The 25,978-nt window shown below is 39.3% G+C and overlaps 1 protein-coding gene across 1 annotated transcript in view; it reads right to left on the bottom strand.

Moving 5' to 3' along the window:
* SPON1 (spondin 1) overlaps window positions 1–25,978 on the bottom strand; it is a 315,776-nt gene that overhangs the window by 239,102 nt on the left and 50,696 nt on the right. The window lies entirely within an intron of this gene.

A 25,978-nucleotide genomic window follows, 5' to 3' on the forward strand; every position in this document is an offset into this window, starting at 1 on the left:
GAGAACAGCTGATGTTCATAGACCGGGAGAGGCTTCAGAAAGCTAGAGCTCGCCCTAAATGTTAACGGGGTTGGCAACATGTACAAGCACTGGTGGGAAGGGCCAATCTAGGAAAACCAACCAAGAAAGGTAAAAAAAAACAGTGTGAAGCAAGGACCGGCACAAGATCCCCCCATGCATAGAATCAGAGGCTGCATTTCCAGCGTTTAGGAGAGCAGCTTGTGAACATCACCTATAGGAAGGGAGACTATCGTAAATATAAGCAGAGAGTAAATCATAAGAAATGGTTTCACGTTAGATAAACCTAGGACATATTAATGGCAGGACGGTCTTGGGCTGAATCAGACAGAGTTAGCAGGCACTAACCAAATACGTCCGTGGCAGAGAACAAAAATTTGCTGCGACATCACACTATGGTGACAGTAGTTCCACTGATCAAGAAAAAAAGGAAAGAAAAAAATCTTTCTTTTAATAGCAAATGCCCAGCAGACAATGGCATGTTTAAGAAAAGGGCAGATTATCATACTTGCTTGAATTTCTCCTAAATTACCAAAAGGATTGTTGGAGCAAGACGCTATAGTGCAGAAGAGGCTCTCTTCTCTCCTAGAGAGATTAAGGGAAACATTAAATGTCCTTAAAGAACTATCCATCAACAGAATAAAACTAGCTAATAGCCACTTAGGATGATTAGTAAAATTCAGCATAACCATCCTCTAAGCTGCAATGCATGGGCATAATTAGGGCCTCATGTGTTTAAAAGAGATCTTTATTCCTTGTACACAATGGAGTGGCAAAGAACATCTTAATGGACAGGTTTCTCTTTTCAAAGTTTGTGTGTGTGTGTGTATACTTTCATTCTCTCATATATATATATGTGAGAGAATGAAAGTTTCTTCTAGCATTTTTTTAAAAAATACAACACAACAACAACAACTAAGAGTGGGGGAAGGATTCACCAAACCTGCAGCAGAGGAAAATACTTTAGAATATTACATTTTGGAAAAGCTATCAGACTGTTTTTTTTCCTTTTTGAACACTCTTAAAGTTTAAATTTTTTGTTTCGCCTCAGAGTTGGCTGATGAGCATGACATACCAGAGAAACAGTTCACTTCCTTTTCCTCACAGCTTTGTGAGTCATTATGTCTTCAGCTGTGTTCAAAAATTATATATGGAGCTGATCATTTTCTCATTGAAGTCAATCGGAGTTTTGCCATTGGCATCAACTGGAACAGGATCTGCAGATTAGATAGAGTGGTGCATGCATACCGTAGATATGCATACATTGATATGAATCTGCACAGACAGGAGAGGCTTTTTTATTCAGTGAATTTAATAATGGTTTTATTTGCTGTCTGGTTTAATAATCAGCATTCTAGGTCACAAACTGATTTGCTAACCAAACAAGAGTTGGTCTTTGTGTTAGTCTGCTTTAAAGTGTTTGACATTATGCTGACTCAGCTGTAAGACATCTGCCTCTGACTAAAGAAAGATTTTTGCTCAGGGTTTTGATGCTGCTGTAGCAGGGGAGCTGTAAGCCCAAAATTCAGAGGCTAGGTTTTTCAGAGAAGTAAGAATGAGACACACAGGCCTTTAAGCACCCATGTGGGATATTTGCATCCTGAGCCCAAGCGCATAAGAATAAGAGGGCATTGTACACCTTATTCACCCCTTTTCTGCCCCAGAGTAGGTGGGTGGGGAGAGCTGAATACCGAGCAGAGCCTTCACTCTACCCCTGCAATGTGCCAGCTAGCAAAGCTGACCCAGCTATGGGGGTTATTGTAATTTGGGACACAAGCAGATTACTATGCCCCTGAACTGAGGAGGAAGCAGTAATGGAATTTGCTTCAGAAAGTTGTCCGAGTTGCATTCGCTCCCAGGACTACCCTGGATTGATGTAAAAGCTTTTGCACTAAAGGAATTTGCGTATTTGCTTAAAAGCAACTATGTCATATTCAGTGTTCTGTCCAGCTGTATGCCACACTTGCAGCATGCAGGGGCTGGAACCTGCCCCAAAAGAATACCCATGGCATAAGAAATTTCCTAACCAGCACAGCGTTGCTGCAATGCCTGTATGCTGTCCTTCCTCCCAGCACCCAGTGCAGGGGCATGCTGGGGAGAACAGACAGTGAGTGGCTTGAATGGTCTTGTTATTATCAGCTAATGCAAAAAGTCCTCACAAGCAGTTACAAGCTAATACAACTTAGAGCAACCCTGAAGATGCTCTAAATTGCACAAGAAGCGTTAATTTGGCAGGTGTAACTGTTTCCACTAGAAATTTTTTAAGAGAAAACTCTAAAAGATCATCTTGTTCTTTTTCTCAAACCACACCCCAACTTATTTATGGTTTTGTTCCTAAATCACTAGTCACTTCTGAAAACTTAGGCCAAAGCCCTCAACTCAATAAACAGCTTGACATTTTAATAAAACATATGGAATACATTTTTGAAGCATTACTCAGTGTCATGGCCAAAAATGACTATTTAACCAAAATAAAACTATTTTGCATAATTCCCTCTTCATTACCTTAACCTCATTCAAGTGCAATATATTTCCTTCTCTGAGTAACAAATCTATTTGCCTCCTGATTCCTGGTAGGTGGAAATGAGGACAATAAACATTCCACATTCAAATGGAATATGTGGAAAGTAAACTTCCACACTTTTTCTTTATGTGAAATGGCTTGGGTTGGCAGTCTAAGAGTTATAATTGAAACAATTTCCAGTTTGGGACAACCTTTTTGATCCAACTATGTGGCAGCAGAACTATTAATGCCACTCAGTAGTATTGTAAAAGCTTGGGAAACCTGCCTAATAAGCAAAATCAGCATTTGAAAGCTTGTGAGATTTGAAAGAACTTAGATAGCTTATATGAAAATGTAAAAGTCGTTAAATAAGAGAGACCAAACCCCAACCAGGTATCAAGAAATCACGATACATTACTGGATTATGGACGAGAGGCTTTTTTTGCTTTTTATTATTTGTGAGTTAAACTTTTTTTTGCTACATCACAATTTGTTCCTTCAACTATTTCCTTCTCATATTTTTATTTTATTTTATTGCATTGTTGGAATTCCTTTGCCAGCTTTCAATATACCCACAGAAAATATATTTAACAGGACTGTTGATGAGAAGGTAGGAGTTCCCCACCCTTCCCCTTTTATATATACAGAGTTTCTGAATGTTCAATTTTTAGTGCAAAAGTTCGATTTATACCAGTCTAGAAACTGAACTGGAGAACCTTATATTTGCCAACTGTTCTATTTTTGCTGGGAAAACCCTGATTTTTGTTGGTAGTGATGGGAGGTTTTTTTAAAATGTAGTGTGTAATTTAGGGTAACTACAGTGCTGGCTATGCTGTGCTATATATAAATATTTACATTGAAATTATGTTAAAAGAAGGTTACGGTAGCAAAGCCAAGCACTTAGAAGTTAGGAAATGACATAATATCCTGGAGGTTTCCCAAAAATCTATTTATATCTTGAGGCCCCGAATTAGAGATTTTTATTTCAAATAAGCTAAAATTCACCAGAATGCACACACAGCCACCTGGCAGCTGAGGGCCCAGCAACAACTCCCAAGCTCCTAGGTTATTTGGTGAATTTAGTCTGGGGAAAATGTTTTAGATGCTGGCACCTGTGGAACTGTGTTCTAACTCATTATAAACACAATTCCATCTTCATCAGAGTTTACCAGAGTTTGATCAACCAGCATTGACAGAGACTCACTGCTATTAGAATCATGCTTAAAACCATTTTTCTTCTGATGTCTAGCCTAGGCTAAGACATAGATTTTAAACTTGGTGCTTACACAGGTTGGGCCAACCAAGCTTACTTTTACTTGCTTTAGATAGAATCTTGTTTAAGTTGAGTTTCACTGTTTCCCTAACTCAGTTTTTAGGCTACTGCAGATAAGGCACTGTCTTCTCTTTAGTAGCATACTGTCAGACACAAAATAACAAAAGTCTCAACAACAAAATCAATAAAGGGTTTTTTTCTTTTGTTTCATTCTTATAAAAGTGTTAAGCACTTCAGACCAATGTCAGGAGATACAGCCAAGCAAAATTCTGCATCAAGATCAAAGAACTGTAAGTAACTTTCATGGATTTTGCTGAACTTTCACCAGTCTTTTGTTGTCCCTGATTCTGTACTTAGCCATGCCATCATATGCACAAGCATGATTCCCACTGACTTCAAGATAGGATCTGGCCTATTATATATAATGCAACAAGAAACATCTCAGGGAAATGTTATTAAATATGCTGCAATGTTATATTTGTCGTGTGCTCAGAAAATCTCTCTGTTCTTTGCCTGAATTGTCACAGATATAAATATTAAATCTAAAACCTCCAGGATAAAAACCCATGATGAAGAGATTTTTTCTGACACTCGATGCTTTTCTTCTCAAGAAAAAAAAAGATAAAAGTAAGAGAGATTGGCTAGACCTCTTGAGTAAGCTTTAAGCCGCTTCACACCTGACGCTTCTGAGCACTGCATTCAGCTGAATTATTTTCCCTGTCCAATGTTCCACACAGTAGGCACTAAGCTGTAACCCATACTCTGGAGAAGAGACATAAAGTGTTGGATGGTGCTGGCTGGAGGACAGTGTAGCGTCATTGCTTAACATACTGTCTCCCTACATGAGACAGGAACAGCCTGACTTACAGGCAACTGGGCAGTACGGACTTCGCCATATTAACGATGCCAGAGCTGCAAAGGTTTTTCTCATGATACTACCATGGGACTAAACTGTGTCAAGCCCTTAACCAGGTTCACGGAAAGGAAAACACTAGGGCCTGGAGCCACAAAGTGATTTAAATGGTACGACTGCTAGCACCAAAATGCCTACCTTTTAGCCACCTTGAAAATAACTGGAATCCACAAAGCCTGGGTTAGATGCCTCGGTTCTCCATACAATCCATCGGGAGAGACAGATGCCTCACAATGAGATCCACATGGTGGCAAGCCATGTAAGCTAGCCAAGGGGCGAGACCAATGAGGGGGTGCATCCTAAGCCCCACCCCCTCACTGAGATTGGCGCCTATTTCTACTTGTGGTCCACAGCTGGGAACCCCTCTCCTGGAGTCAGGTGCCTTAGGCACCTAAACTTTTCTTGCCAGAACAGCTTAGGCATCTGTGTACCAGATTGGGCCCAACGGCAAATCAGGTGGGAGTATACCAAATCAAGGATTGTGCTGGGGTTTGGTGTGAGAGATAGGCCTCAGGGCACCTACCTAGGCAGCAGTGCACATGCCCATAGTTAGAAACATAAGCATCTAGGGGACTTTTACTGCAAAAGAGAGGTGCCAAGTGAGTTTAGGCACCTACAGGGTTAGGCAGTAGCTGAGTGGTGGTTTTGTGGAGCACAATAGGGCCTAAAGCTGGGGTGTAGGTGCCTACATCTGGGGTTTAGGTGCCTAAGTCCCTTTGTGGGTTTGGGCCTAGGAGCTTTCTTGCCAATTACATGATTCATACATGGCCAATTACATGATTCATATATGACCTGGCACAGTTGCAATCCCTGTGTATGGGGCCACAAGAGTTGTTTCCCTCAGTGTGGTTCCAGGGAATGGCGATGATGCAGAGTCAGGGCCAGGGCCCTATCCTCATCCTCAGATGAGGAACACCAGGCTGCTCAGGGAGAGGAAATACCTTAAAGAGCCCAACCTCTTCCAACGCCTCATACCTGCTGCTCCTCACTGCCCTTATTCAGGTCAATTACTAACTGCCACAGTTGGGCCCCTGGTGGTTAGCCCACCATCCTGCAGCACTGCTAATTATCCATCTCTCCAGCAATGTACTCAGTTCTCTTTACTGCATTCCCATGGCTCAGCAGTGGCACCATTTTCTCCCTTCATAAGATTCTTGTAGACTAGTGGAAATAGAACCCATCATACATTCCCTCACTTCCCATGCCAGGCTATGAAAAGGAAATTAATTTCATTTGCTATGGCAGTTATGTTGTACCAACAAGGAAAAGGGTGTAAAATTGAGCTCACCAGAGCCAGTGTCCAGTTAATGGAACACATAAACAAAAATCTAAGCAAACATTCTAATCTTTAGTGTATTTATTGGACTTTGGAAAGAATGGAATGAGCAGAAATAATTATAAAAATACTAGAACTGCTGTGTTATTTTCCAGCTCTCTTTTGTGGAGGAGAGCATTCTGTAGAAATACAGTGGAACTTTGTTTCACAGTAGGGATTGCTGGCTCCACAGATAAAAAAAATTACACAAGAGCCATGTGTTATTGATGTTCATGCCCCTCACTGATACTGATTAGTGAGAATGTAGTTGCAAAGGTTTGATTGGAAGTAATTTATCTGATGTTTTCAAAGCTCAGAAAGATTTTCAAACCTTTTTAGTATCACTTGCCTTCAGGTAAACCACATTACACTGTGTGATAAAGCCAAATTAGGGTCCACTGATTTGAGTTGGCATTAAAATGCTTCATAGTACTTACTGTTCCTGCATGACGGAGATTTTGCTTTTAAGGAAGTGTTTGACTACACTCCCCTTATGGATATTGATGTAGTTATCTCGATAGATCCCTTGTTACGCTTGAGATGAGGGAAAGCCCTGAATCCACTGCAACGGAATGTGGAGCCGCCGCCACCAAGAGGAATGCTATTTCCAAAGTGTAGCTGAGCAACACCGCAGCAGCTTTGAAGAGCTACCACCACAGGGAGATGAACCTCCTGCACGTTGGCTATTTCAAGAGCTGCCACCAGCAGTGGAGACTACAGGCTGCTGCACATTTGAAGAGCTGCTTCCAGCCTGGGAGAAGAGAGAACTGGTACTGAGGGGCAATGTGAGGCAAAAATTGGTGTTGGGAAAGGGATCAAGATCTGTAATACGCTTTCTCTCCTCCTCAAAATTGTCTTTTTCTGGATGGTCATTATGTGGAAAGGAGGTTTATTCAAACTGTGCGTGGCAGCTAATCAACGGATCACTATGACTATGGGTCAAGTATACAGTAATGATCAAACATTGTTGCCTAAATTAATCCACATAACAAGATTCCACTTCATTAGAGAGAGTTCCTTTTCTACTGAGCCATTAGTACTATATCATACAGCAGGTCCTTAGAAAAAACTTTAGTGCAAAGTATAAAATAAATAAATAGCTGGTATATTTTCACAAACCCCTCCTCTTACAGTTTACTCTATATTTCTCATAAAAGGCTTGTAGCAGAGGACAGAACAGTGGAAGGCATTTTTAGTTCACATGGTATTTTGGCTGGAGTTGAGAGTTCAGTTGGCAAAGATGCACATGAATATTTTCCATAAAGATTTTCTTGACTTTTAAATCAGTATTTATACAGCTATGAAGTTTTAAAAAACAGAAAAGTGGGCTTTCCCTACATGATTCTCTACATCATATCTCAATGAAATGTTATCGTAGTGCATGTAACAAAGGCTATACAATACATTTATATTACTTTAAAACTGTGACTGAAACATCCTCTTTTATATGGCCAGGAACTAGATTTTAGGGGACATAAGGCTGGTGATTCTACAGAAAATGGAAAAGTAGGAATGAATAGAACCATATTTCTCAAACACAGTATTTTTATGGATTTTATGTGCACGACTGGTGGGAATAAAGGCCTGAGAACTGAGACCATCTTCCACCACACAATCACGCACGACAGTTATGCTCCATTGGAACAATACAACTATCAGCCATAAGGGCCAGACACGATAGCATGGGGCACAGCACTTTCTCAGTAGCTGGCTCACATTGTGCAACTCACTCTCAGAGCACATCACAATGACTATGAATCGCACTGTTTTCAGAACAAACGGCAGAACTCATCTATTGGACAGTTAGCACTTTCCCCTCCCAAAACAACTATACGGAAGAAAGGGAGAGAGGAAAAAACACACTTTTAAAAATGAAAGTTGAGAAACAAACGTGCCAGGCTCTCAGTTATCATGGTGATGAGAATGGTATGAAAATTTAGGTCTATCTGGCTTTTCATACTGCCTAAGCTACTGACTTAGAACATAAGAATGGCCATACTAGGTCATACCAATGGTCCATCTAGACCAGTATCCTGTCTTCTGACAGTGGCAGGTGAAATATGCTTCAGAGGGAGTGAACAGACAATTCACGAGCAATCCACCCCTGTTGTCCAGTCCCAACTTCTGGCATCCCTCACCATCTCAGCTAATAGCCATTGATGGACCTATCCTCCATGAACTTACCTTATTCTTTTTAGAACCCAGTTATACTTATGGCCTTCACAACTTCCCGTTAGTGAGTTCTACACACTGACTTTGCGTTGTGTGAAGAAGTACTTCCTTACATTTCTTTAAAGCCTGCTGCCTATTAATTTCATTGGGTGACCCCTGGTTCTTGTGTTTTATGAAGAGGTAAATAACACTTCCTTACTCAATTTCTCCACACCATTCATTATTTTATAGACCTCTGTCATATGCCCCCTTAGTTGTCTCTTTTCTAAGCTGAACAATCTGAGTCTTTTTAAACTCTCCTCATATAGAAGCTGTTCTATATCCCTAACAATTTTTGTTGCCCTTCTTTACACTTTTTCCAATTCTAATATATGTTTGGAGATGGGGCGAACAGAACTGCACGCAGTATTCCAAGTGTGGGCATACCATGGATTTATACAGTGGCATTATAATATTTTCTGTCTTATTATCTATCCCTTTCCTAAAGGTTTTTATCATTATGTTTTGACTGCTGCTGCACATTGAGTGGGTGTTTTCAGAGAACTATCCATAATGACTCCAAGATCTCTTTCTTGAGTGGTAACAGCTAATTTAGACTCCATCATATTATATGTATAATTGGGATTATGTTTTCCAATGTGTATTATTTTGCATTTATCAACATTGAATTTCATCTGCCATTTTGTTGCCCAGTCACCCAGTTTTGTGAGATCCCTTTGTAACTCTTCTCAGTCAGATCTGGACGTAACTATCTTGAATAACTTTGTATCCTCTGCAAACTTTGCCACCTCACTATTAACAGATAGTCAGTAGATTTTGACAGCTCATTTATGAATATGTTGAATAGCACTGGTCCTAATGCCAATCCTTGGGGGACCCCACTATTTATCTCTCTCCACTGTGAAAACTGACCATTTATTCCTACCCTTTATTTCCTATCTTTTAACCAATTGCTGATCTGTGACAGGACCTTCCATCTTATACCATGACTGCTTACTTTGCATCAGAGCCTTTGGTGTGGGACCTTGTCAAAGGCTTTCTAAAAATTCAACTACATTATATCCACTGGATCACCCATGTCCATATGTTTGTTGACACCCTCAAAGAATTCTAAAAAACTTGTGAGGCATGATTTCCCTTTGCAAATGCTGTGTTCACTCTTCCCCAACATATCTTATTCATCTATGTGTCTGATAATTCTCTTCTTTAATAGGGTTTTAGTCAATGTGCCTGGTACTGAAATTAGGCTTACCAACCTATAATTGTCATGATCGCTCCTTGAGCCTTTAAAAAAAATTCAGCGTTACATTAGGTATCCTCCAATCATCTAGTACAGAAGCTGATTTAAGTGATAGGTTACATACTACAGTTAGTAGTTCTGCAATTTCATATTTGCATTTCTTGAGAACTCTTGGGTGAATACCATTTGGTCCTGGTGATTTATTACTGTTTAATTTATCATTTTGTTCCAAAACCTCTTCTACTGATCATCTCAAACTGTTCCTCAGATTCATCACCAATAAAGGATGGCTCAGGTGTGAGAATCTCCCTCACATCCCCTGCAAAGAATTAATTTAGCTTCTCCTCAATGGCCTTGTCTTCCCTGAGTGCTCCTTTAGCACCTCTCTCGTCCACTGGCCCCACTGATTGCTTGGCAGGCTTCCTGCTTCTGATGTCCTTTAAAAAATTGCTGTTAGTTTTTCTGTCTTTTGCTCGTTGCTCTTCAAATTCTTTTTTGGCCTGCCTAATTATATTACACTTGACTTGCCAGAGTTTATGTTTCTTCTGTAGGATTTGACTTCCAATTTTTAAAGGATGTCTTTTTGTCTCTAACCATCTCTTTTACTCTGTTGGTTAGCCCTGGTGGCATTTTTTGGTTCTCTTACTTTTTTTTTTTAAATTTGGGGGTATACATTTAGTTTGAGCCTCTACTAGGGCATTTTAAAATAATTTCCATGCAGCTTGCGGGCATTTCACTCTTGTAAATGTTCATTTTAATTTCCATTTAATTAGCTTCCTCATTTTTGTGAAGTTCCCCTTTCCAAAGTTAAATGCTACTCTGGTGGGTATCTTTAGTATTTCCCCACCCCCAAGGATATTAAATTTAATTACACTAAGGTGTACACTATTACAGAGCAGTTCAGCTATATTCACCTCATGGACTAGATCCTGAGCACCACTTAGGACTAAATCAAGAACTGCCTCTCCCCTTGTGCGTTCCAGGACTAGCCGCTCCAAGAAGTGGTCATTAATGGTATCTAGAAATTTTGTATTATTGTTTGACAATGGGCAAGCCTCTTGAGGCCTGACCCTATTTCTATGAAATCAGTGACTGAGCTGAAGTTGACTGAACAGGGAAAAGGAGCAGAGGCCTTCATATCTTTTTTAAGTTAGGAAAGGAGAAGGGCCTCATTAAAAACTACAAGATGCTGCTGAGCCAACCTTTTCTGTGTACAAACATTGCATAAAACACATCTTCAAATGCATTCAACTTTGCCTGCTAAAGTACCAGATGAACTTCTTTATTTCACTTACTAGACTTGTCCTACATTGTACTTTGTGTAGTGAACTGTCGGTGAGAGAACTGAATGCTTCAGAGGCTGACTGGTATGAGGAGACTAGCAGGAATGAACAATTGTCTGATCCTTCATTACATTAAAGACAACTGTGAGTCTTCCTATGCTTTGTTCAGACAAACCAATTCAATGCCCACTTTTTAACAGCTTCTGCTAAGGTTACTCTGGTGTACTAGAGGATTACATTAAAGCGCTGTGGGAGCCATGTCACAATGGCACGTCTGTTATGAGTGGCAGTTACTCTGGAGTGCAGAGCCTTTTGTTATTTGCAATACATATCCTACTTCTCTCTCATCATATGAATTTACTTTTCAGACAACACCTGTAAGCTTGCAGCAACATGAGAAGAGGTTCTCTTTGCAGTGCATGCCTTCATTTCAACTTCGAGTTCATACAGTCTTTAGAGAAGTGCATGAAGAGAGACATCCTGATAAGCAAGCTGTAGGACTTAAAAAAGAATTGTTAATACATGTTGCACATACTAACAGGCTTACTACCTCCCTGTTTGTATAGCATGTCAGTGAAGATTCCATTATCCTAATTCCAAACAGAGCCAATTCCTCTCACGTCAACCCATCCCAGTGTCTGCAAGCCCATCGTTTTTTGTGGCATAGGAAAACTTGAAGTTTATTTTAATGTAATCGTGTGTGAGAAACTATTCATGAAAGCAAGTGCGCTTTCTGATGCATCGCAAGACTTTAAACTATGTTCAGCTGCAGCAGTGATTTGACTGAGCAAGCAAATCCATTTCTCCAAGATAGCAGGGCAGAAAGCATTTGGAATGACATTGTTGAGATAGAATATCTCTCTCATGAAGCAGAAAATGTGCTACCTGAAGAGATGGGTACCTGTACATCTCAGAAAGGCAGTTGCCCACCCAAGCCCAATTGAATTTATCTCTGTTATTAGAACTGTGCAAAAGTGATCTTTTCAAAAAATGATAGGTTTCATTTAAAAGTTTCTTCTTTTTTGTTTCAGGCTCCTGTGATCTAGGCAAGAGAATCTTGTGTAGGCTGGAATTTTTAAAGGAGCACACAGGAGTGAAGCACCTAGCTCTGATTGAACTTCACTGTAATTTTGAGAGTTTAAACTCTGAGACCTTGTTATGTCGGGGGTGCTGGTGGAAACCTTACTGAAGAAGATGGGATTAACTGCCACCCTTTGTTCAGGATAAATGTAAGAAATAATCCACAAATAATCCTATATGGAACAAGATAGCTGAAGAATAGATGCCACAAAGCAAAACACAGATGCAAGTCAAGGCTTGAGTAGAAGATAAACCACATGGTCAAAGGAGTTTCCCTGGAGACTTATATAGCAAACGCAGGGGCCAGAGCATTGACTGGTGGAGCTGTGATGGATTTTGTTGGGCTCCTAAGCACACAGAATTAGGAATAAATACTATGGGTCAGATTCTGATATCCTTACTTATGTTCAGTAATACCTCACACCTTGAATAGCCCCAGTGATTACATTTAAACTCCACTTAAGGAGTAAGGTACTATTCAAGACAAGCAAGGATGGCAGAATCTGGCACTAGGTAATGCCAGCGATTTGATTTCCATCATGAAATCAATCCCTGTTTGAAGCTCTAACTATGAAATGCACTATGAAAAGTTGCTCAGAATATTCATGGACAGCCAAACTTCCATGGGCACAGCAAAGCTGAAAATTTTGCCAATGCAGAAAATTTCATCTGAAATTGTGCACATCTTTAGAAGCTCCAAAAATTCAAAAATAGAAAATTGTGGGTGTGTTTACATTTTGCATCAAATGTTTCACCCACCTACACTTGCAATGGCAGCAGTCAGAAATGCAATGCTAATTTCTCTATACAGTATTTTCTAATGACATTGACCACTACAAACATTAGGATCATATTTCATTCATAACTGTAGATATGACACTAAAACAATACATTGCCACTGTCCTAATTCCAAGTGTGAATTAACTGCAGAACCATGCAAACCTCCCTCACAAGCAGTTATTTCTCTCCATAACAATTAATCTGTTGAGATGGATTAATTTACATTTTTAACTGAAATGCCATTGGATTATCCCCCAATCTGGTTAAGCACTTACAGAGGAAGTGGATTGTCCAAGTCTCATCCAAATGCTGAGCCTTTATTCCTGTCAATTTCTATTTGGACGGAGTTGGTTAGGCTCCTTGGTTACAATAGTGGGGTTTTGTTTGTTGGTTTGCTTGTTTATTTGAACTCTGCTGTTGAAAAGTGATATTCACCAACACAAACACACGACATCTTTTACATGCCCCTCCATTCTTTGGGAAATAGGGTGAGGAACATTCCCCTGACCCTGCAGAAAAGGGAATGGAGTCAGTAACAGATCTTCTCCCTAACCCCAGGGGCCTGAAGCACCCCCTTCACATGATAGCAGCAGGTCTGGAAATATGCAAGCCAGAGACAGTGCAGGGCAGAACAGGGGAAAAGCTATGAAATCTGCTTCCCTAAACACTGCAGGATTTTTATGGAGATATCAGCATGATAGTTAATTCTGTAGTTTCTAACACCAATTAAAATGCTGCCTTGGGGTGGGAAAGGGAATCCCCCACTGGAAAGTAGTAGGCAAGCTTTCTCATGGCTGACCTGAAATCTGTGGAAATGAAGCTTGGTTTCACCATAGGTTTACCCCCTATGTGTCCATGTATCCCTCCTCATGGAAGGGAAAGTGTTACAGATAGGTTTCAGAGTAGCAGCCGTGTTAGTCTGTATTCGCAAAAAGAAAAGGAGTACTTGTGGAACCTTAGAGACTAACAATTTGTTAGTCTCTAAGGTGCCAGTTTCTAAGGTGCCACAAGTACTCCTTTTCTTTTCGTTTCAGATAGGTTCTTCCTGGTGTAAAAGCCAGAGTTCACAGATAACTTTTCTCTTCCAGAGACTTTTACTGCAGGAAGTGAGCATAGTGGCCAATATTATTTTAGAGTTGCTGTCATCGCTCTATTACTACTCATGAGGGGGCATATTCTGTCACCTTACTAATGTTGAAGCTATAAGTGCTAAGACAAAATCTGACCCTAAATTTAGAAATTAACTTTTTCCATAATTTTTTCACTCATCTGCAGATGTTGAAATATAAAATACAAAGCCATGTTTTATATTAAGGTTCAGTTTATAAAAGATTCATAAATGAGTAACAGATGTTTTAATAAATGGTGAATCAATTGTTATAGATTGTTGTAGAGATCAATTTGACAATAGGGCAATATAACCGTGGCTTATAATCTACAAAATGTCTTACTGCTGTATTCATAACCATGCTACTCATTTTTATAACATATTTATAATAGTATAAATCATTTATTAGTCCTTTATAAATGTCACTTCAATACAAATTGTGATCAATTATTATGTTTTTCCCCCTATTAATTTATTAATCTGTTTAGTACATATCACTGGCTGCAGGATAACTTATGAACGTAACTTTATGGTATGGGTTGATTATATATATTATATAGCTAAATCTCTCTCTCTGTATCTATCTATATCTATCTGTATGTCTCTCTCTTGCACACACACACAAACAAAATAAATAAATACATGAATAAATTAATAGAATAGAATATATCAAGAAAAGTCACAAGTTACAGATAGGATCTGCAGCCTTGCCCATTAAGTTCAGTGAAATTTCTGCAACTATAAGGACTGTAGGACTCAGCCCATAAGCTGTCTCTTTGAACTGGCAGCATTGTAGTCTATGAAGCTATGCTTATTTAAACCAGCTGAGGATCTGGTCCAGATTTTTCATTTAACACTTCATTAAATCCTATTAAAGTCACTGGGCATCTTGCACAAGAAATAAAGGATAAAATCCTTAGTGAAAAGCAAGATATGAACTTGTATAGATATAGTATTATTACCACTGCAGTACAAGAGTTTTTCAATATCATTTTTCTAGTCAATGAAACTATTCTCCTCTCGTTTCTCCTGGTGTATACTGGGCACTTGATTCCACTGAAGTCAATAATCAGTGAGATCAGAAACAGGCTTACTGGCTGTAATATATAAATAGAGAATACTTTTCTGTAATTTGGAGAGTAAGAAAATTTTATCCATCAAAGAATGAATTAATTTTTTAAATCAATGTTATGTTTTCCAAAGCAAAATATTGCCTTCAAGCACTGGCATAATAAAAGACAAAACATGTTCTAAATATGCATTTTTGTGCAATGAGAGAGGTTTATTTCAATCCATGTGGTTAACAAAAATAAATATTGAGTTAAACCATTCCAGAGCTAAAGATATATCAAAACACTTCTGATGTCTTCATTTATCACCCTGATTTATGTTTCAAAAAGAAACAAAATGATGAATATCATGATTATTTCTATTTCTGTTTCCTCTCTTTGTTTCCTCTCAAAAGCTGACAATGGCATTGAAGTCAAATTAAACATCTGTTTATAAAATAAACCAGAGTGCCGCTGACAGCTGCTGTGGAATGGCAAATGCTTTACAGCTGTCAGGGTCCTAAATTAACAATGATTTTCATTTACAAACAGAAAATGATAGCATCTCTCCCTCTTTGTCTTGTTACTGGTTACAATACAGAAAAATGAAGAATTAATAAAAGACACTGTCAGAAAGGGGCGGTTAGGGGAAGTGGGGGTGGAAGGGACTAACAATTTGAGCCTGTTTCCACAGCAGTAAATGTAGAACTACCTTTGATGGGAGCAGAATACAGCCTAAACCAAATTTCAGCACCTGATAATTTGGGGAACTTTCCACTCTCCTTATAGATGATACTGTCTTTTCCCATTGCTTTCCTCATGGATATTTAAAAGTACAATCAAATATGTATTTGGAGGTATTGTTCATTTGTTAATTAAAAATTATTTAAGTCAAGTCATAAAAGTACCAAACACGGAATAAAGAAAACAGGTCCTTAACTTTCTTTATACTATTTAGTCTTTTAAGAACTGTAAACAACTTGAACAATGGTGTATCCTAGTCACAACTGCCAATTCTTCAAAGCTGGGTTCAAAACAGGCCAACAAATTGTTTACTTCAGAACTATTCTACAGAAATTTTCAGGTACTAAAATTAAAATATAAAATAAAATAATAAACCTGGAACAAACCTGGTTTTCGTATGATTGGAATTCACTGTGAAATCCATAGATGAGTTTTAAGTTCAGTGACCTCATGAATGTTCACATAGGTTTTCTGGAAGTGGAACTACTGGCCATAATGGAAAAAAACCCATGCGTCTTATGCTTCATGTAACTTTTCCCAGTGAACATATTTTGAACTTGAATGCAGCACCAAAGAGTAGCCTCAAAATGTTACTGGATATCCACAGGCAGCAAAAAAGTTTGTATCCATATTAGACAAAAAGTTAATGACCAAGACCAAATTTCATTCAGCTCGTCGACAAACACAGGTCTAATAGACTCATGATTGATTTCAATTGCATTTGGGTTTCCAATCAAATGTTAGGCACACCTTTAATCTTGTTTTTGCAAGACACTAGAAACTGCAAAGACATTCAAAAGAAGAAAAAATAGCAACATGTCTTCTCATGAAGACAATAAAAATAAATGATAATTATCATCTTATATTTGCCTAATGCCTTCAGTCCCTATGCACTTTACAAATCATTTATCAAATTTTAAGGCATGGCTCCTTATTTTGCAATGATGCAAGTATTTGCGTTAACTAATCAGCACAAGAATCTATGCAAATAAATATTTGTATGTATTGTGACAAAGTTCTTCCTCTACCTTGGTGGGTCCTGCACTTATTGGCGGATTTTGCTCACCTCAGAGATTCACAGTAGCCCTCAGTTTGGCCACTTTCATGGCTCAAATCTGCCGTTCACTCAGATAACCTCATCACTGGCCAGCATGGGGAAAAGGAAGGAGAACAATCCCCACAGTCTCTGCTAGTTCACCTAGTGGGTCAGGGGACAGGCCAGAGACCTTCCCCCCTGGTGGGACCCACAGTCCAAGTCAACTCCTCCTGTATCCAATAGGGAGGTGGGGGGATGGGGAGCACCCAGGCCCATCCTCTACTCCGGGTTCCAATCCAGTGCCCTTTGGATCACAGCTGTCTAACACCTGTGTGACAGCTACAACTCCCTGGGCTACTTCCCCAGGGCCTCCTCCCAACACCTTCTGTATCCTCACCACAGGACCTTCCTCCTTATGCCAGATAGCGTTTGTACTCCTCAGTCCTCCAGCAGCACGCCCTCTCTCACTCTCAACTCCTTGCACACACCTCACTAACTGGAGTGAAAACCTTTTTAAACCAGGTGTCCTGATTAGCCTTAATTAATTCCAGCAGCTTCCCAATTGGCTACAGGTGTCATAATTAGCCTGCCTGCCTTAATTAGTTCTAGAAAGTTCCTGAGTGTTCTGGAATAGTCCCTGTTATTTTAGCCAGGGAAAAGGGACCTGCTTAACCTGGAACTAATGTATCTACCTTCGACCACTCTTTTGTAGCCATCTGGCCTGACCCTGTCACAGTACGTATGTATGCATGCATGTATCAGGTAGTAGCAATCCCAACTACCTGTAGTACTCAGTTTTGCAGTGAAATACCTCCACATTCATATTTCCAGGTGCAAAATGAGAGGTCAATTTGAGGCCAGCTGAAAATTTAATCCTATATATTACACATGCTGTCACTATCAAATCCTGTACCACTAGAGTGGAACACAACTTGTTCACTAGTGTACTACATGACAGTTTAACAGTCATGAAGTATACCAGAACATTCCCCTAATTTGTTTGAAAATTCTCCAATGGAACATTTTTCCATAAGAAAATGAGGATGCATCAAAATCAAAAATGTTCCCTGAGGAAGTCAATTTTGAAAAAATATGTTTAATATAAATTAGGGCTGTCTCAGTTAACTCACGTGATTCACTCAAAAAAATTAATCGTGATTTAAAAACTTAATAGAGGTTAATCACAGTTTTAATTGCACTGTTAAACAATAGAATACCAATTGCAATATATTAAACATTTTTGGATTTTTTTCTACATTTTTTAATATATTGATTTCAATTACAACACAGTATACAAAGTTCCAGCGCTCACTGTATATTATTATTTTTATTACAAATATTTGCACTGTAAAAATGGCAAACAAAAGAAACTGTATTTTTCAATTCACCTCATACAAGTACTGTAGTGCAGTCTCTTTATCATGTAAGTGCAACTTACAAATGTAGATTTTTTGGTTACACAGCTGCACTAAAGAGCCTACTAGTCCACTCAGTCCTACTTCTTGTTCAGCCAATTGCTAAGACAAACAAGTTTGTTTACATTTATGGGAGATAATGCTGCCTGCTCTTATTTACAATGCCACCTGAAACTGAGAACAGGCATTCGCATGGCATTTTTGTAGCCAGCATTGCAAGGTATTTACATGCCAGTTATGCTAAACATTCATATTCACCTTCATGCTTCAGCCACCATTCCAGAGGACATGCTTCCATGCTGATGATGCTCACTAAAGAAAATGCATTAATTAAATTTGAGACTGAACTCCATGGTGGAGAATTGTATGTCCGCGGCTCTGTTTTACCCACATTCTGCCATATATTTCATGACATAGCATTTTCGGATGATGACTCAACACATGTTGTTCATTTAAAGAACACTTTCACTGCAGATCTGACAAAACACAAAGAAGATACCAATGTGAGATTTCTAAAGATAGCTACAGCACTCGACCCAAGATTTAAGAATGTGAAGTTCCTTCCAAAATCTGAGAGGGACGAGGTGTGGAGCATGCTTTTCAGAAGTCTTAAAAGAGCAATACTCCAGTGCGGAAACTACAGAACCCAAACAGCCAAAAACAGAAAATCAACCTTCTGCTGGTGGCATCTGACTCAGATGATGAAAATGAACATGTGTCAGTCTGCTCTGCTTTGGAACGTTATCGAGCAGAACCCGTTATCCGCATGGACGCATGTCCTCTGGAACGGTGGTTGACGCATGAAGGGACATATGAATCTTTAGTGCATCTGGCACATAAATATCTTGCAATGCCAGCTACAACGCCCTGCAAAAGCCTGTTCTCACTTTCAGGATATATTGTAAACAAGAAGCGGGCAGCATTATCTCATGCAAATGTAACTGAAATCAATATATTTGAAAATGTTGAAAATACGTTCAACTATTTAAATAAGTGGTATTCTATTATTGTTTAACAGTGCAATTAATTGCCAGCTCTAATATAAATTGAAACAAAGCATTTCAGTTCCATTTCAACCTCATCAGAATGGAATGCTTCAATTGTTCAAGTTACTTTTTGTTTTGAAATTCACATGTAATGTTATAAACAAATATACAAATTAAATTCATATAAAATAAAAATACATAAAGTAAAATTTAAAAAGTCAAAGTGGAAATTAAACTTTTAAATTTTATCTAAATGAAACATTTCAATTGACCCAAAATTATTTTCTTCAATTTCATTTTCCAGGATGTTTTAAAATCCAAGATTTTGTTCTAATTCGGAACAGAAACAAATTTGGAAATTGTGGAATTTCCCTTGAAAGATAAGTTCCAGTTCCCAACTAGCTCTAGTCATTCCTACTCTCTTTCCAGGAGGGCAAGTTTAGGGGCCCAGTGCGAATGAACATAGCTAGATTTGGTTTGGTTTTGTTTTTTGATTAAACACCTAAGTTCAAATTCACTAGTATGCTACAGCTGCTCTGCACCTCTGCAAGTATGAACCTAGTTTACAGTAGCTAGCCAGTTAAGCCAGATTTGCAGCTGTTTAGTTTCACTATAGCAGCACAAAGCAACCAGAGCATACAAGTCCTTAATATCTGATGATTAAAATATTCATCCTAAAACATCAGATTAGTGTGTGTCACCATAAGAAAGTATATTTATTAGACATGTACTCCAACTGTCCTGGGCTCCATTAAGTTTAAGAAATTATACTAAAAGCTTGTCTACACATGGTGCTTTAGTCCACACCACAGGGGTGTAAATTTCTTTGTCCACATGAGCTGGCCCTGTGGGGACCTGATGGAGCACACGAAAGGTCCCCTAGTGTGCAATAACGTAGCACTGTTTGAAATGGGACTACATTAAGGTTCTCCAGTAAGCATTAATGTTATACTGTTTGAAACAGAACTACATTAATGCGTAGTAGGGAACTTTTAGTGCATGCCAGCAGGGTCCAGATGGGCCAGTTAGTAGTGCACAACATGCTAATGCAGACTCAAATTTATACCCATCTGGTGTGAACTAAAGCATCATGTAGATAAGCCTTAAGTTTAGTAAGAAAGTTTAGTAAGAACTTTTCAGATTTTGTTTTAAATGTAAGTGGTCTACAAGGCATGGGGAAAGAGACTGTACTTATTTCCATGGAAATAAACATTTTATATAATGTAATGTTAAACATGTTATTAATACAGCAACTATATAAGTAAAAATATATGGTCTCAATCGCTCATTGCTTATTCAGGTAAAATCCTTTTTGGCAGTTTTGTGTCAGGAATAAGGAATAGGGCCATAGGTTGCAATCACAAAACAAATTCTATATTTGATGATCCCCTTGTTTGTCATAAAATAAGAAATAAAAAATACGAAAAAGAACATGTTAAAGTATTTTAGTCTTTAGGCTAATCAAATAATATAATTTAATATACCCCTTTCTTCTGTAGACTCACAGCACTATACAAAGAAAGATAAGCGTCACAATCTCTATTTTACTGCTGGGGAGACTGAGGCACTGAGAGGTGAAATGACTTGTCCAAGGTTACACAGCATGTCAATGGCAGATATGGGAATAGGTCCAAAGTATCCTGACTTCCAGTCAAGATCCCTAGCCAGCGGACCACACTGGCTCCTTAAAAGCCCTATTTAAGGGAAAGAAAGGTGATGATTTGTTGCCCAGTGGTCAGGGTTTAGGTCCTTTGAACTGCAGAGTGGGGGAGGTTGATAGGGAAGACCGTGCCCTCCCACTCCACCAGGCTCCGGCCCATGGCCTGTGAGGGCTATCAAAGGTCTGACATTCAACAGTCCCTTAAGGTTGCCCTCCCTGGGCCACTTCCTACCACCCCATTATTGTCCAAAGTTCGCAGCCTGTGGCAAGGAGGTCAGCTCACTGCTGGATGCCTTTTCATGGCTGTGCTTGGTGTGGCAGGTCCCTCGTTCTCTCTCTCAGGGTCGTGGCTGCCTCCTCCTGTTACTTGGATCTTTGGCCCGATCAGTTCCAAGTCTCTCCCCTGCTGGGGTAGTCCATAACACACAAGGGGAATTAACACAAACAAACAGAGTTCATAGGAGGGGGGGGGAATGCCTCCCTCTCAGGGTGTATCTGAAGCAGGTTCTCCCTTCCCTCAGGGAGGGAGCTTCAGGTAGTTATTGTTGGAAGAGATCCTGCCTTCCTTCAGGGGCTGTGAATTGCTGGTGTGCCCTCTTTTCTGGACTGCCACCAAGGGAGCTATTCTGCTCCCTTTTAATTTCTCCCCCAGCCTGTGCATCTCTTGCAGGTATGGCAACGGGAGACTGGCTGAACTCAGAGCAACCCCTTAATCCCTTGGTGGTCAGTGTGGGGTTTGCATACCTCATCACAACTACATCATGAGTTCTGGATGCTGGGAAAAGATTTGATTGGACAGATATCAAGAGAATTTCATTGTGTGCCCATGGATATGACCCCAACCCGTTGGAAATGGATAGTTTCATTGAGATTTTCAGGTTCCTTTTGAACTCTATCTTAGATTTTTCAACAGCATGGGAATAGCAGAATGGGATGCAAACCCAAACAAAATAAAATTGTGTATGAAACACATGGTAATCAAACCCCCTGGGGTTCACACACTTTTAGTTTAATATCATTCACTTTCAGAGATATGGGGGCTGGGAGAAAGAGGGATGGCACACAGGAAAGGAAGCCACATCTTCCACGGAGACTGAATATTGTATCGCAAGTGCAGATACATGTTTTGAATCCTGAAGTTGTTCCTGAAATCTGCAGTATATTTTGCTACCAGCTCAGCCAGCACACCAGACACGACATTTCCCAGTGAAGACATTTTTTTAAAATGTGTACAGTGATGTGCTAAATCTGCCAGAGTTCTTATTTGGGAGAGTCCTTTCAAGTTGCTCAGCCCTCTGGTGGCCACTTACATCCAGAAAAAGGGGAGTTAATAAATCATGAGGAAGATTATTTATGCAGAAAAACAATAAATTCCACACACCGTCTCAAAAAGATTAAAATATTCCCCTAGACATGGTTCAAAAAATTTCCCCATGAACAATCCGTGAAGAGGCCTTGATGAAGATATTTGATATGTTACAGGAAATAAGAGAAGGAATAGCTATCTTGGATTTCCATTGGTTGGTTGGTTAACTATCGTTTGGATGGCAGAAGGTGAGCACCTAGTAAATAAAATCTTGTAAATGTTTAGTTTATCATACGAAGCACATATCATAACTGCCTGACATCCCAGTTATGGGATCCCATCAGAGCACTGCTTAAGGTTTCCTTTCTAAATGGTAAATTAAATATACAATATATCTGTCCCTGGCCAATATTTATTAAATAATCTGTTGCATTCAGACTCAGTCAAACTCAAATGCAAAAAGAGGAAAATGTAATTAGCATCTTGCAACATTCCAAAGCATCTCTTGCATTTGCCTCTTCATCAGATTTACATGACTTGATAAACTTGAGTGACTTAGATAGTAACAAGATTTTGTATAATTCCTGCACTATTTGCAAACACATATTTATACAACAGTTTCCCCACTATTAAATTTTAATGCATACCAAGGCTTTACTCCATTATTTTATATTATATCCTTCTATTGTATACACTTTCACTTAATATTTTCCTTTTTTCAGATTTAAATCTTAAGCTGCCCACATTTCAAATCACACTTAAATGAGACACTTTATCCCCCACAATATACTTTATCATTCAACTTCAAAAACCTAAGGCTAAAAGTGGTTTAAGACAGTCTGTCCTCCAGCATAGCTAAGAAATGCACCTATAGTCGGCTGTGTCTACACTACAAAGTTTCTACATGATGTAAATTACATTGGTTTACACCGACTTTTCTATATTGCTCGGGCACACGTACACTTGGCTGCTTGTGTCAATGCTGTGCATACACACCACAAGTGCTTGCATCAATGGAAAATGCAGTGCATCACAGGTAGGCATCCCAGTGCACCCTGCGCAGCCAACCAGCACAATGCCTTGTGGGGCATTTTCTCAGTGCTTTGTGGGATACCAGAAATTTTCCCAGGGATTTCTGAGAACTAGGGGTCAAGTTCCCATAATGCCACTTTCTCTATCCCATAATGATCATTCCATCCCATAATTTAAAAAGGCCCACAGTCCCTTTTGTGTCACTTGTTGGTTTCCACCATCTCTCCGGCAGAACCCAGAGTTCAGCACAATTCTAATGACCAATGCTAATATAGGATGCACAGTTTGTCAGTATCTGCAGACCTTCAGCGACTACCACTGCAGCTGGTGGTTCAATGAGGAAGAAGAGATGTTTGACAACAATGAATAGAAATAGAGGCTGATGGACACAGTGAATAAAAACGTCAGGTTGCTGTTGGCATTCACAGAGCAATTCTACACAGTAGATCAGTGCTTCGGGGCCCAGGAAACAAGCACTCATTGGTGGGATTACATCATAAAGCAGGTTTGGGAGGAGTAACTGTGGTTGCAGAAATTTTAGATGCGAGAGGCCATATTTCTGGATCTGTGTGCTGAATTCACCCCAGCCCTCTTGCACTGGGACACCACAATGAGAGCTACATTGATAGTGGAGATTTTTTTTTCTTATCGTATGGCAAGAGAGGTGATTAGCAACATTTAAATAACCAAGTCCAAGTCTGAAAGCTTCTCCACTTCTGTGTAATGATACATATTTCCCCAAGAGTCTCTTATCCATTTTTAAGATGTTCCACCTGCTGTAGGGACAGATCATTGCTGCTCACATGCTCTTGCTCACCCACAGATCCCAGAAAAGGTTTCAATGAGTCCACCGTGTGAACAGACATGTCTGTGAGAGCATAGGCCATGAACCAGCAAAGCACTTAAGTACATGTTTAAACTTTTAGCATGCACTTAAATCTGATTTCAGTGGGACCTAAGCATGTGCTTAAGTACTTTGCTGCATTAGTTAGTATTGTATATGTACCCAGGCAGTGTAGCCATGCTCAATAGACTGATGGGTATGTATTTCAATGTGGAGTCTGGGAGAATTCAAGAGACTTATTGTAAAATGGGGCAAATAGAGACCAAACCTTCAGGCTTCTGTGCTGCAACAACTCTGTGGGAGTGAGGAATCTGCCTGAAGTGTTCTGTACCAATTATGGTTATGAGATATCACATGTAAAATAACCTGGTAATGTTAGCCTTTTATGCAAAAAAATTGATTAATAGTTGTGTGACAAAGCAAGGTAGTATGGGGTGTGGGTGGGGAGGCAAATGTAAACTAATGCTACCTACACACTGCCCTTGAAGTTATGCATCAAGCTAACTAGTACTCATGCCAAAACATTTCTACTTCCCATGCTGCACTTGGAACCTTCACTTTTCCATTTTTCCCGTACCACTTTTGGCTTTTCAGCCAAACAGGTAATAGGTACAGTGCCTGAAAAGGTTTAAGGGGACTGCTGGTCAATTATGGGCCTCAGGAAAATAAAACTCAGTGTTAAGAACAACATCAGACCAAATTCTATTCCCAGTTACACTGGTGCAATTCCAAAGCAACTTCATTAAGTCTGTAGCGTTACTCTGGATTTAGGCTGGCATAATGATAGCAGAAGTTGGCCTATAATAAGGAAAAAAATATTTGTAGATTAGCTTCATTTAACAAACTGGTAACTACCTTTTCTCCTTAAGGCATGATTCTCTTTACATTTATACCAGTGTAAGTTGAAGCCAATGGATCATTATATGATGTAAGAGAATCAGGCCCTCTCTGTTCAAAACTGGCTCAAAACCACCAGCCCCAGTTGAAACACATCTTACCAGCAAATTATCAGGATAGCGTCCTCCCCCCAGATATATGTTAGTAGTACAACTGAGTTGCACTCCTGCACATACAGAAAGAAGAGAGGAGGAAGAGGGATGAAATGAAGAACACTAACACTGTTTGGCCATCCCTAATTATAATATCTATTTTTAAACTATGTAATTTTTATGGTCTCATTGAAGGTCTCATGATTGCCAAAATAGTTGAGAAAATGTTGCCCAGCATTTGTATGGATTTCTATGGGAGCATGGGGAGGTGATTGTAAAAGAGGCTTACTGTAAACGCTATAATTTAGATGAGCTCCAAATGGAAAAATGTAAATGGTGTTAAGTTTATGCCAAAAAGCACAACAGTAATTGCTATGTATAGTACTACTGAGCACTGAATTTCAGTGCAAATGAAAGCCACATTATAATGTTAATCACTGGCTCTAACAAATCACAATAAAAGGTAGCTGTTTTTTTCTGAGGTGTTTCATTCTTCTTTTGAACTGAACTCAGAAGTACAACAGTCCATTTATCTTTTGCATCTATTAGCAACCAGTTCAGGGAAGACTGTATTTTCTACAGAAGTTTTATTGAAAGACAGCTAATAATCAAATAGTGTTTTATTTACATACACCAAAACGTGTATCTAACAATGTCCCCTCCACCTGACCTTCAGTTATTCCACCAGGGCTTTGATCTTGTCAGATACTGCAAGCTTAGCAGTTTAGAAATGGTTCGGTATTTGGATGAGTAGTCTACATGCTGTAGAAATTAGAGACCTACCTACTAAATCACCCACACTTTCTCCCTAGTCATTACTGAATTAATATCTCAGAATTCTAATCAGAGACACTCTGTTTGTTGTTGGTGAGCTGACTTTTAGAAGCTATGTAAAACAAGTTCCTCCTTACAACCTGTGGTCGTGAAAGATCCCACCATAATTATTGTAAGAGCAGGGTCTTAAATTATGAGGTTCTGGATACATTCCAACTGAATTAATACTAATAATTATTATTTGTATTATGGTAGTACCTAATTGCCCTATTGTGCTAGGCACTATGCATACATATGTTGGAATGATCCTTGCTTACAACCAAATAATAAGACAGACAAACCTCAGGTGGATACAGCAAAGATGCAGGTAACACAGAGACAGTTATGATTAGTATAATAAGCAGCAGTCACAGCACTCCAGCTGCCCAACCCTTGTTAAAAGTTTTGTAGGAATCGTG

Source organism: Chelonia mydas, chromosome 6 (assembly GCF_015237465.2).
Source record: "Chelonia mydas isolate rCheMyd1 chromosome 6, rCheMyd1.pri.v2, whole genome shotgun sequence".
In the NCBI taxonomy this organism is placed as follows: domain Eukaryota; kingdom Metazoa; phylum Chordata; order Testudines; family Cheloniidae; genus Chelonia; species Chelonia mydas.